At 39.8% G+C, this 12,986-nt stretch overlaps 1 protein-coding gene across 3 annotated transcripts in view; it reads right to left on the bottom strand.

Annotated features, from left to right (window-relative positions):
• Positions 1-12,986, bottom strand: part of Stk3 (serine/threonine kinase 3) — a 181,495-nt gene that overhangs the window by 132,930 nt on the left and 35,579 nt on the right. The window lies entirely within an intron of this gene.

Here is a 12,986-nt window from a genome sequence, read left to right on the forward strand (position 1 = left end):
ATCCGCCTGCTTCTGCCTCTGCCTTCTGAGTGCTGGGATTAAAGGCTTCTTTCTAACAGCCATTAAACCTCTACAAAAAGATCAAGACTGATAAATCACAAAATTCCTATCCTCCACGTAATACTGTCATTCTATTATTACATACTTTATTGAATGGAAGATTAAGTTTCTTTAAAATTATGATGTTCCTAATGTAAAAATGCATATTCCAAGAATCATCTTGATTAGAAGTCAACATTTCCCTTTGAGGTACCATAATCTAATTTTAATGAGTATTTCATTTACCTTTTTAAAAAATTTCTATAGTGTAGCATGATATTATGAAATAACAATAAATAAATATTTGATCTTCTTTCTAGGTTCTCATTATTAGAAAAGAATTTCTAAATCCCTTTTAATTTGCTGAACAAAAGAAATGAAAGACACACACACACGTGTGTATATATAATTTTTTCTTATTTTACATATCAATCTCCATTCCCTCTCATGCCCCCCAACTCCCCCATCCCATCCCCCCCACACTCCACAGGGAGGGTGATGCCTTCCAGAAGGGATCATCAAAATCTGTGAAGTCATTTGGAGTAGGGACTAGGCCCTGCCTCTAGGCTAAGGGAGTATTACTCCATGGGAAATGTGCTCTCAAAGTCCTTTCATGTACTAGGGATACATCCTGGTTTCACTATCAGAAACCCCTTAGACTACCAAGCTGGCTCCTCTTTTTAATTCATAATAAACTCTTTCGTATTAATGAAGTGACTCTTGGTGGGACCCTGAATAATTAACAGTAGGAAATGATCACTAGAGGAAACTGTCATGTTCAACAGAGAGTTAGAGTCTCAGCCCAACTCATAACATGTGACTTAATCACCAGCATCCTTTGACTCACCTGTGCCTATATAACTGAATCAAAGATAAATGATCGAGCTTCCGTTCAATATACAGAGGGAGGCAGGAAATGGGCAGCTGCCATGAAGAAAATACAGCAGAGAGCCAGAGGAGTGTTGAGTCAATCTTTGGACATCCAGGGCTATCCGGGAGAAGGGTTTGCACCCTTATTTTAAATCTTACTATTTACTGGTGTAAAGACATACTGATGAATGAAACAGAATGGCAATCCCAGAAATAGCCTATTTTTATCTAGTCATATGACTTTCAACAAGCATATCAAAGTCATTTAATAGAGGGAGAAGAATCCTTACAATATGTAGCACCATATCCAAATATTAACTCAAAATGGATCAAGGATTTAAATGTAAGACTAAATCCAAAGCACTCAGAAAAGATAGACAGCAAAAGTGGCACAGTATGGGACAACCACAGGGTTACAAGCACAAGAGAAACATGAATTCTTTTTAAAATTTGTGTAATAACAGTTAAAACTCAACCCTAAAATAGCAAAAATACAAATTATTTTGTGATCAAACAATGATTTCCAAAATATACAGAAAACTCTTAGAAGTCAACCACAAAAGAAAAACATTTTAAAACAGACAGAGAAGCAGAGTAGATACTCCCTTAGAGACACGCCAAAGCGGGTGAAGGTGACTCATCAGGTGAAGATGCAGACAAGACTCACTCCCAAGTCTGACCCCAGAACTCACAGAAAAAGCCAATTGCATCCATTTTTCATCTCAGTTTTCAGATCAGCAGCCTGAAGTACATGATGCAACCAAAACAAGAGAAACAGCCTCAGCAAGGTAGCAAGACTTAACAGACTTACACAAACTCCTCTGAACTCCAGGCACCAAAGCAGACAGAATCCCATCAGAGTACAGGCATGCACATAAAATAATAAATATTTTAAAGGATATTAAAGTAATAACTTAAAACCACATCTTTTAGGGTTAGTGTTATTAACCAAACAAAATAAGAAGTGTTAAAAATCTGAAGAAATTTAAACCTCTAAACTATTAGAGGGATGTAGAATGGTATAGTTACTCTGGGAAACGACATGGCAATTCCTAAAAAATTAAACAGAGCTACCTTTTTTATCTAGGGATTCCATTCCTCAGAAAATATAAAAAGAACAAAAAACAAAATCTCAAAGAAGTATCTGCACCTATATTCACAACATCATTCACATAACTAAAAGAAGAAGCAAGCTTTGATGCCTAGTGACAGATGAATGGGCGAGCAAAGGGATGTTCCTGTGTATGTGTGAGCTTCCTTTCCCTGTAACAAATAACTGAGGGAATTAACTTGAGAAAGGTATATATTCTGGCTCAGTATGGAAAGCAAGCCATAAGCAAAGAGACTGCACTGGGACAAAAATGACTATACCACAAACCAGGTATAAAAGAAGAGTGAGGTCCATTCAGGTCTCAAAAGTCTTCTTGGAAGAACAGCCCTGCTGACCTAAGGACCTCAGGGCCCCACATCTAAAGGTCTCACCACCTCCCAATATCATCACCCTGAGGCCCAAGTCTTTATTTAACTCATGGCCTTGAGAAGGACATTCATCCAAACCATGGCAACATATGATTGCTTGCAATATGACCACTGATATATGCCCATGGCTCTTCCCCCTTTCTAAGTGAATGGTTTTGGGTCACATTCAAAAAGTTTCATTTATGCCCCAGCTCTTTATAAACTCTAGGTCATGACCCCAGAAGGAGCAGCGTAACTCAAAGTGGTGTGTGGGGGGGAAATAATGACAATGTGAAGGGTTTCTAGTCAGCCATCTCCATTCCTTTCAGTCTGGCCACCAACCCCAGCACTGCCTTCTACCAAGGACCCCACAGCCTCCACACATGGCACAGACCCAGACAAAAAAAAAAACCTTCCTATTTTCCCACAGCAGCAAGAGACCATCACAGAAAGCCACAACTAATCAAAATGCAGATAACAACTACCATAGGATCCCCAGCCAAAACTGACACACCTACAACACAACCTCTGCACCTAAGACTCAACCAGCATTGTGGAAGATGGCGCGCATGTGCACGCACACTTGTGCGGCACACACATACCCCTGAAAGGTCCTTTTAAAAGAGAACTGCTAATGGCCTGCCTGCATTTGGTTACAACCTATTGGCGATGGAAATAAAGGTGGAGCAGGTGGATCTGGAACTCAGCCTCACTGTGCTCTTCTCCTGTCATAAGAAATCCCTCTCATTACCAAGGATCAGTCTGTGCATCTTCATTTCATATCATCCTCTAGTCAGAGCCAGTGTGATTTCTAGTCCCTCAGAGGCCAGACATAGCAAGGCTTGATTTTACACTGTGTTGGTACAGTATTATTTTAACAACCCATTTGAGTGTTGAAATGAAGAAATCCAGATGTGAAAGCGCAAACCTCTATGAATCCACATGAAGCATAAAGAAAGGAAAACCTGTCTGCATGGGCAGCAGCGCTGAGCCCCTCCTGCTGTTTAAAGGGTGTGGTGCACTAACCTGATGCTGGCCATTTCTTTCTAATTTTGGATCCCAAATATCTATCTCAATGTCTTATGAGCTATGAACCCCTTTACTACACTTTAGTAAGAGAGGCTGCTGGTTGGTTTGTTTTTTAACACAGATCACTTTGGTTACTCGTGTTCTCTCAATGTTTTGCTAAATTTGTGAGAATATACAAATGGAAATAAATGGTAACTTTGCACAATTCTAGACAGGAAGTATTCTTCTTAATTATTAGCTTTAGTATCGACTTCTCAGCCTTCCCACATCGTGCTCTTAAAGCTCACCACCTAGGACCACAGTAGTCAAAACTGTTGAGTTCAATTATTACAGGGAGGTAGGACGACAGAGGGGAGGTAGGTACTTTTAACTTAACCAAGAAGGGTCTCAGTCTAGAATAGTGGTTCTCAACCTGTGAGTTTTGATCCCTATGGGAGTCACATATCAGATATCCTGCATAACAAATATTTACACAATTCATACCAGTAGCAAAATTACAGTTATAAAGAGCAACAAAAAAACTCTATGGCTGGGGTCAGCGCAGCAGGAGCAAGTTTATTAAAGGGTTGCAGCATTATGAAGGCTGAGAACCACTGCTCTAGAAGGTATTCAATAGACATAGTAACTGCTTAAGTGTTTTTAGAAGCATTTTCAAAGTGAAATGGAACCACACGACTGGACACATAGGGAAGAAAAGAGGAAGTGATGCTACAGTTGGTCTTTAGTTAGACAAAAGACACAGGGCACCATCCAAAGAAAAGGCAAGTGCAGAGACCCACATCCCAAGCTCAGTGATGGACGGGTCCATAATAACTCTAAAGCACTCTTAAAAACCAAGTAAAACCACTTTCCTTCTACTCAGACTTGAGGACAGTGGTAAGCTCAATTTTAGCTCTAGTACCAAAACACACAATTTTAGCTAATTTGAAGCAACCCATCTGTGCCTGTTCTGTTTTAAATATAAATGAAGTCAAACGAACTTTGGACAAAAGTAGTGTGTATGAAGAATTAAAACTGCCCCCAGAAACTGCCCCTGGTTTTCATTAATGGAGAAGAGCTGAGAGCAAACAGACACTGTCTATTCTTAGTGGTGAACACTAACAACATAGTAGGCCAACCTAGACACCCATCTATCATACTTACCTGGTGTCTTTTAGATACACGCTCATCATCTGTTATCAAAACAAAAAGCAGACCTTTACCTTCCTAAGACATGGACTTCCATTTTGAAAAAATCTCTGTTTTTAATTTGTATTTATATGTAAATTATACCTTATCCAAAGTGGACAGATTTCATGTGAAATTTATTCCCATCTAATAAAATTTAAGGTATCATGGTGTTTCATCTCTATAAAAATTTTATCAGTTCAAATAGACACAAACTATTTCAAATGGTCTGTGTGCTGGTGGTTCTGTGTCTATGTGACACAGGTTACAGTCATCTGGAGAGAAGGGACCTCGCTGAGAAAGTGCTCCCACCAGACTGGCCTGTGGGAACCCCTGCGGACATTTTCTTGATTGATGAATGATGTGGAAGGGTCTATCCCACTGTGGATGGTAACACCCTTGGGTTTGTGGTCCTGGGTAAAAAAAAAAAAAAAAAAACAGACTGAGCAAGCCATTAGGAGCAGGCCAGTCAGTAAGTGGGGTTCCTGTCTTGCCCTTGCCTCCAGGTTCCAGCCCTAGCTGCCCTTGGTGACGGACTTCTAAGTCCTTTCCCTCTCCATGTTGATTTTGGGAATGATATTCTATCAAACAGAAACCGTAACAAAGACAATCCAATTGTGCTGAAAACACAATCTACTTCCTCCCAACAGAAAGGCACAAGGGAATGGTGAAGATTTCAGCTCTAGGATGGAAAAGTCACAGATCCATGTACAACCACGCCTAATGCTTCTTCCCAGGCATGTGCTAAGAAGACCTTCAAGAGGAAATTATCAGCAAGGATATTTCTGTATGGGTTTAGTTGGGTGATCCTCAACACACTGGGGTTTAATTCCATTTTGTCACTACATGAATGGGCAATGTCGTGTTTAAATCATTGCAGTGACATTTTACAGTCTATTATGAGAGAGAGAGAGAGAGAGAGAGAGAGAGAGAGAGAGAGATTATAAGCCACAAATGAAGCACTCAGCAATCAGGGATGGAAATAAGACTTCTGTAGCTGAGCTATGACATTACAAGACGGAAGTCTACATCTGGTTTCAATATTACTATGAATTCCCTGGCAAATTTAAAAAGAATTTCATTGTACAAAAACAAAAAGATGGTTTTGATAGGCTTTAGTCCTCTGGTTACTTTTGTTTCTGGAGTCATATGATTAGTATAATAATATGATACATTTAATATGTCACTGTGTATATGGTTTTGATAAAAAATGCACCCACCAACTTGTCTCAAGGGCAAATGCATAAATGATTTTAAAATAAACAGAAATCCTTAATGTTTTTAGTCAGTAAAAGCCAATGCAAGTCAAGTTTCTTAAGTTTATACAAAATTAGGAATTTACATTTCTAAAAATGAGTCAAACTTACCTCATCTTTTTCATTTAATCATCTATGCACATGAAACAATATATCCATTCTATGTTTAATACTGTTAGCTCACAGGGATACTAAAAAATCATTGTGAGAGTAAAACTTAAAATTTTATATAATAAACTATCCTACTATTTTAAGTTTCACTTACACAATGATTTTACAGAGGATCTTACTTAAAATACATTTGTATTTGTGTGTGTGTGTGTGTGTGTGTGTGTGTACATGCACGTATGTGTTACACATGTGCATACTAGTTTACAGAGGTCAGGGCATCAGAGTCCCTCGAACTGAAATGACAGGCATTTATGAACAACATGTTGAGGACTGAACCCTGGCCCTCTGCAAGAACAAGTGCTCTTATATGCTTCAGCCAACTTTCCAATCCACTTGCATAAGATCTTAAAAATTGACCAAGGGCTAGCAAGGTGGCCCAATAGGTAAAAATCCTCGCCGCATAAGCCAGATGGCCTGAGTTTGGTGCCCAGAGCCTATGGCAGAAGGCAAGAACTGACTGGCAGTTATCTGAGCCCCACATACTCATGGGATCACTGTGACTCACAGGCACATCACACACTTACACAGGTGACAGACAAACAAACTGACCAGAACTCTATAATGTAAGTCTTATTGTCTTTAAGCCTGTATCAAATACTATCTCTTTCAAAACATATCATTATACATTAGTTACTCCAGTCAAATTTATATACCCACTGATAATAACTTATGTTAACTGAGTTCTTACCATCTATTACTCTATAGCTATTGTTTTACTTAATACCCAAACAAACACAAGCACAGAAGGTAGGTGATGAGTGAATTAAAACACTACTCCACTGTACCCTTATTCATAACACCTAGGACAGTTAGTGGACAAATAGCTACAATACTATGAGACGGTGCAGAAGCACTCCACGACAGCCATCCTTAAAACTGACTATGTAGCAAAACTATTACTCTGAAAACCCAAGCCACTTAATACATCCTTCAAGGCATTGAATGCCACACAGTCCCTGCCAACCTCAACCGTTTCCCTTCAGCATCTCCCCACTGAGGGAGGGAGTGTCACACCTGAGACAACGTACCTGATCGTGAAGAGCAGTGACCAAGGAGAGAAGAAAATCCTGTTGACTACAAGTCTAATGCTAGACGGCTACAATTTCAACATATATAAAATTCTTAACTCACTATTAATTTTAACAAGAAAATGTAAATACCATTGTAAAAAGATTTTTCCTTAACAGTAATAAAGTTACTTTCAGGTGGAGCTTCATGGATACAGGATGCTGGTGTCACTCACCATCATCTTTGCCCCTCACTGGGAAGCACTGATGTAGGTAAGTAGGTAATATCATATTTGATATTATTAGGAGGCTTAAGTTGAGTGGTTACACAATACACCCAGGTAAGCAACATCCCAGGCACTGAAGTTTGGTCTTTTGGCTCCATATCCAGAACTCCCACTAAGGGATATCACTCCAAATAACCACTGTTGCAGGATGCTATGAGTCAGGGTTATGACCGACAGAGAGCTCCCTGAATCTCTGGCTTGACAAATCATCTGCCTACAGAGGAATGTACAGTAAGAAAATAGTGTATGAAGGTGGGCCTGACTCACAAAAGGGAAATATAACTGTGAAGAATGCCAAGAAGAATAGCAACAAAGGAAGAAAACTGGGCAAGTTACCAAGAAAAGACAAGAAAATACCACTAAGCCTAATGTGCTTAGTCAAGGCAAAAGGATCATGTTTGGGGGACTGTGTTGTAACGAGGGAAGATCATGAAGAAAAGTGTTGATAATCCCATCAAAAATTGAGAAAAGATGTAATGAAGCATGAAGTGCACAGTGTAATGGGCTGGAGACTAAGACATGGTGGCACATGATTGCTATTAAAAACTCTGAGGTCCCATCATACAGTGCATACTGCCATTTTTTTTCCATTCGCTTTAAAGCTATGACTTGCAACATGCAAAACTCCATCTTGACTCCAGCAGAGGTACCAGAAGTGTCACCTTCCACACAAAGCACTCACTCTGCTATGAAACATGGCCTACTTAAAAAAAACAACAACAACAACAAAACAACTCCTGAAGTAAAGGCAGGTGCACAGCTGCTGGTACCAGAGAGGGACTAATCTACTGTGAACGCTGAACACTAGGAGGAAGGGCCTTGCTGGAAAAGCAGACGATTGTGGGCCATGACCTTGAGGAACAGATCTTGCCCTCCCTCACTCCTTCCCTCTGATCCCAGCCCTGCGGTGAGCAGCTTCACCCCTTACAGCTTACAGCTTCTGCCTAAGAGCAGTAGAGCCAGGTGAGCCAACACTAACCTTCTTTTCTTTACTCCCTTGCATTTTATAACCATGATGAAAGCCAATACTCTCCTCCAACTCTAGTGCAGAAATGAACACACAGCAGTGCCTACGACTAAGATTGAGCAGAGGGGCTAGGGATCCCAAATACAACACTGGTCTTTAAGGCCCGTGTGTAGACTTCCCTGAAAAATTCACCTCTCACTGAAATATGGGCAACAGGCTCTTTAAGAAACATCAACCTTCCCATCGCCACTATAAGGGTAGAAGTTAGGGGGGGACCAATAGCTTGGACAATCAGTGTCACCAGACACCGCTAACAAAATTTAACTTTCATTATAAAAGATATTTTTGAGGGGCTGTTTTTGTTTTGTTGTTGTTTTGTTTTTTTTTTAATTCTTGGTGTATTTTAGGGAGCTTTTTGTTTATCAATACACAAAAAGGGGGGGGGGAGGTGCTGGCCAGTCTAGTCCTCAATCTTCCTGCTCCTACTAATATATCCTGATTCCCTTATAGGCAGTCACTGCTTCTCCATATTCTAACCATGTCTTAGTCAACCTCATTACGGCCACAAGTGGAAGCCAATTACCATAGAACACAGTGATTGCTCAGAGAAAGGCACAGCCCATTCTGGAGCACTGAGGTGCAGGCCCATCACTCTTTACTCCCGATTTCTAACTAATCCAGGACACTGTTGGCAGTCATCCTGTAGCTACGAAGGAAAACCTGGCGTTGATATGGTGGCAACACAGCAAACCCTACTCATTTCTTTGACCCGGAATCAAGGCACACACAACACTAATTTTACAAAGAATATTCATTACATTAGCAAACAGATCTCCTTTGTGATTTAAAACAGAAGGTGTAAGGCTGGGCATGGTGGCACACACCAGGACCAGAGGCAGGCAGATCTCTGTGAGCTCAAAGCCAATCTAGTTGACATGGTGAATTCTATGCCAGCCAAGTCTCTGTAATGAGACCCTGCCTCAAAACAAATAAGCAGTTTAATGTGCTTTTCTATAACTTGTAACTAACAGTTACCTAAAAGTTAACATGAAGTCAGGCAGTGGTGGCGCACACCTTTAATCCCAGCACTCAGGAGGCAGACGCAGAGGGATCTCTGTGAGTTCGAGGCCAGCCTGGTCTACAGATCAAGTTCCAGGGCAGCAAGGACTACACAGAGAAGCCCTGCCTTGAAAACCTAAGGAAAGAAAAAGTTAACATGAAAGTGGAGAATTTCCTAGGATAGAGACACTAACTCCAGAAATGCTAACCATTATTCTGAATACATAGAAGTGTGAGATCTCTAAACTGACTCCTATTTCCTGCCCCTAGACAAAAGGAATGCAGTATTTGAGGCCAGTGAAAGTATAATAAAACTGTCTTTAAGAAACACAGAGACTTTTTAAAGGTCTCCATTTTGCCTTTTTGCCTACTCTGGCCAAATTACATGTTTACTTCTAATTGAACTGATACTGTGCTCAGATTTCATTTAGGAAATCCCCAAATGCTTCAAATTCCATTATTTTTTATGATACATAATACAGTCGAACAGAATAGTGACCAAGACCCATCAAAAGCAATATGAAAACTCACATGCAACACTTTATCTGAGTATCAATCAAGCTTCATATTCCAACTTCTTTATGACCCAAATCTCTCTCCCTCTCCCTTGGTTAACACACACACACACACACACACACACACACACACACCCCTGAGCATGGGCTCTTGGGTACCAGGATGAAAAAAGACTGGAAAAGTACAGAGCAGGTCATCTTTCCATGTCATTATCCTACCCAGGGCAGAGATCTAAGAGTATGGAGTATCCAAAGTTATGAGCAATAAAAAAGTTACGGGGCTCTTCTAGAAAAGTGCAAACCTTCCTCTCAGCACAGAGTACATACATTAGGACACATAACTAGAATATTTTAACTATTATTACATATGAAAGGGCAAAAAGAGTTTGTCTTTCATGAAATCTGGGCTGCACATGTCTGGCAAAGAAAAAAGAGATTAATCTATCGCAAAGTCCCACAACTAGTGATCTAAAAAAAATGAAAGCTCTCACTACTTACACCACATGTAAAAACAAGTATACATGTTTCGTATAATCCCTTGATCTGCAGAGAAAGAGAAGTGATAGTGTACTGTGAAAATGGTCACTGGGCAGACATTTAAAATCCTTTCCCACATGAAAAGATTCCTGAAAAAGAGATCACAAAACAAGAAGAAGCACTCAAAATATAAGAAGTCGTGAATCCAGTATGAACTGTATCTATTACACAAAGAAAAAGCATGCAACAAAGTCACTGGGAAAGACAAACAAGAATTAGACCAGTAACACACAGGCAGATATAAACCCCCAGAAAAGCACATTATGGAACACAAGCCCAAATATATCAAAAGACACCTATTATCAGCAATAACAGCAAGACGAATTAAATCATGATAAGAATTCGGTATGCTTTAAAAAAATGTTTGAAGAAGCCCATAATTACTATCAATATAGTAAATAGATTTTAAATGCTATAAATCAAATGTTCAAATCGAAGCTGCTAGAAACAAGGCAAAATCCTAAGACTAGTGTAATCCATTTGAATAGCCAGTGCCTGATTTTACTGAAGAAACTCTCCCTACTGTAACTTGTTTACTTCTTTAATTAACAGTGATTCAAAGGGCTAATAGTGAGTGCTACAACTCTGTCCTCCGGCCTGCAGTCCTCTGCACATCTCTACCAAAATCCATCTGATCTAGAAGAGATGACATGATGCACACAAGCAGGCTGTGGTGGGAAGGGGCTGCTCTCACCAGTCACTTAAGCAGTCTTAAGTCACTGGTGTAGACACAGAAACAAAGTCACAAAGACATGAAAACACTTCCCCATGTTCACGGTAATTACCTAGGGGTTCACAGATCAGGCTAAAAGCTTGGTACTTTCTGTCCCCAAAACCTACTTTTACTTCTTTTTTGACTCCACTTTCCTTTTGGAAAAAGGATTAACAACAGTTCTTCTAGTTGTTGAGTCTTCTTATGACAATTAAATCCTAGTATTTCACATAATATAAAATATTCAGAAGAGTACCCGGCACATTACAAGTACAATGTACTCTGTTTCTACAGTATCTCCCAAAAGTCTGACAGTGAGCTTCCAACAGACAACTATAAACATTTTAAACCCACAGAATTTACCACGCAGGATGGCCTTGATGTATCCTTCGAAATTTTAAAGATACAGTGATCGAAGAAACCTGGACTTTCTAATTGTTTCCTTTACAAAATAACAAATCCACCACAAGCCCCCAGGGAAAACATACATATCCAGAGCCCCATTCTCCTAAACCAGACTAGTATCACAGAAACAGTTCATCCCAGTAAAGAAGGATTCTAAAATGTCCTTTAATAGAACAAACTAAATGTTACCTGTGTTTTAAGACACAAAATTTACCTGGTAATTATCATCTGTACAGCTGGATACTGGGCACTTTCACAGATTTCTTTTTTTTGTTTGTTTGTTTTGTTTTGATTTTTGAACAGGGTTTCTCTGTAGCTTTGGAGTCTGTCCTGGAACTTGATCTATAGACCAGGCTGGCCTTGAACCCACAGAGAGCCTCTGGTTATCAAGTGCTGGGATTAAAGGAATGCACCACCACCTACCTACATGTGACAAATTTCAACTAGAGGACAACTAAGTTATGGAGACGGAAAACCCCAAAGGGATCACTGGTCCAAGAACCAGTAGTCTCCACCATGTAACTTCTGATTCTCATTTTCTGCCTCAACTTTTGTGCAGACCCTTCTATTGAAATTTCTCAAAGGCTGAGAACTGCTAGAAAGATCTAAAATGCATACATATTCAACTGTAATAGATTAACAAATTACTCTGCAAAATACTTCTTTTTGGGCTGGAGACTCGGTTGCTGCTCTTCCAGAGGACCTGGATTCAGTTCCTGGCAACCACTTGATAGCTAACAACTAATTGTAACTCTAGTTCCAAGAAAACAAGCTTCCTCTTCTGGTCTACATGGGTACTCACACGGTATACTACATACATAATACGTGCAAGCAAAACACCCATATACATTTAAAAAAATAATAAACAGGTCTTTTTAAATGATATTCGTTTAATGTTTCCTGAGTTTAAAAGTATAAAAGTAGATAGAATATGCATATAGCAACTAAAGTAGGATAGATTAACTAACACTGACTCTAATACAAAAACAATTCTGAATTTATTTAGCTGCTTGTCTCCCCTCTGAAACTCCATAAAGTGAGCATGGGAGAAATAGACAGAGGCGATGAGAATCAAGAGGAGGGGAAAGGGAGAGGAGAACAAGGAAGGAGGGGAGAGGGCAATGGGGGTAGGGGGAAGAGAAAGAAAGTGAGAGGAAAGGAGGGAGAGGAAGTGGGGGACAGAGGAAGGTATGAAGGGAGGAAACGGGATGATTCAGAAAGCAAAACACAGCTTGAAAAAAGAAAATGATTCTCAAAGCAATTTGAAAACCATTTGCACTCATGTATCAGCATCACTGTGTTATGGGAGTGGAGTAATAAAAATAAATCCTTGCAAATGAAAATCTAAGTGCTGACAATCACAAGTCTCAGATAATAAAGTACAACAAACCACCACTCTCGTGTCCTTCTAACAAAGGTAAGTGACAGCTACAGACACCTACATGTGTGTGCGTGGTGTGTGTGTGTGTGTGTATGTGTGTGTGTGCGTGTGTGTGCGTGTGTGTGT

The sequence above is a fragment of the Phodopus roborovskii genome, unplaced genomic scaffold (assembly GCF_943737965.1).
Source record: "Phodopus roborovskii unplaced genomic scaffold, PHOROB, whole genome shotgun sequence".
In the NCBI taxonomy this organism is placed as follows: Eukaryota; Metazoa; Chordata; class Mammalia; order Rodentia; family Cricetidae; genus Phodopus; species Phodopus roborovskii.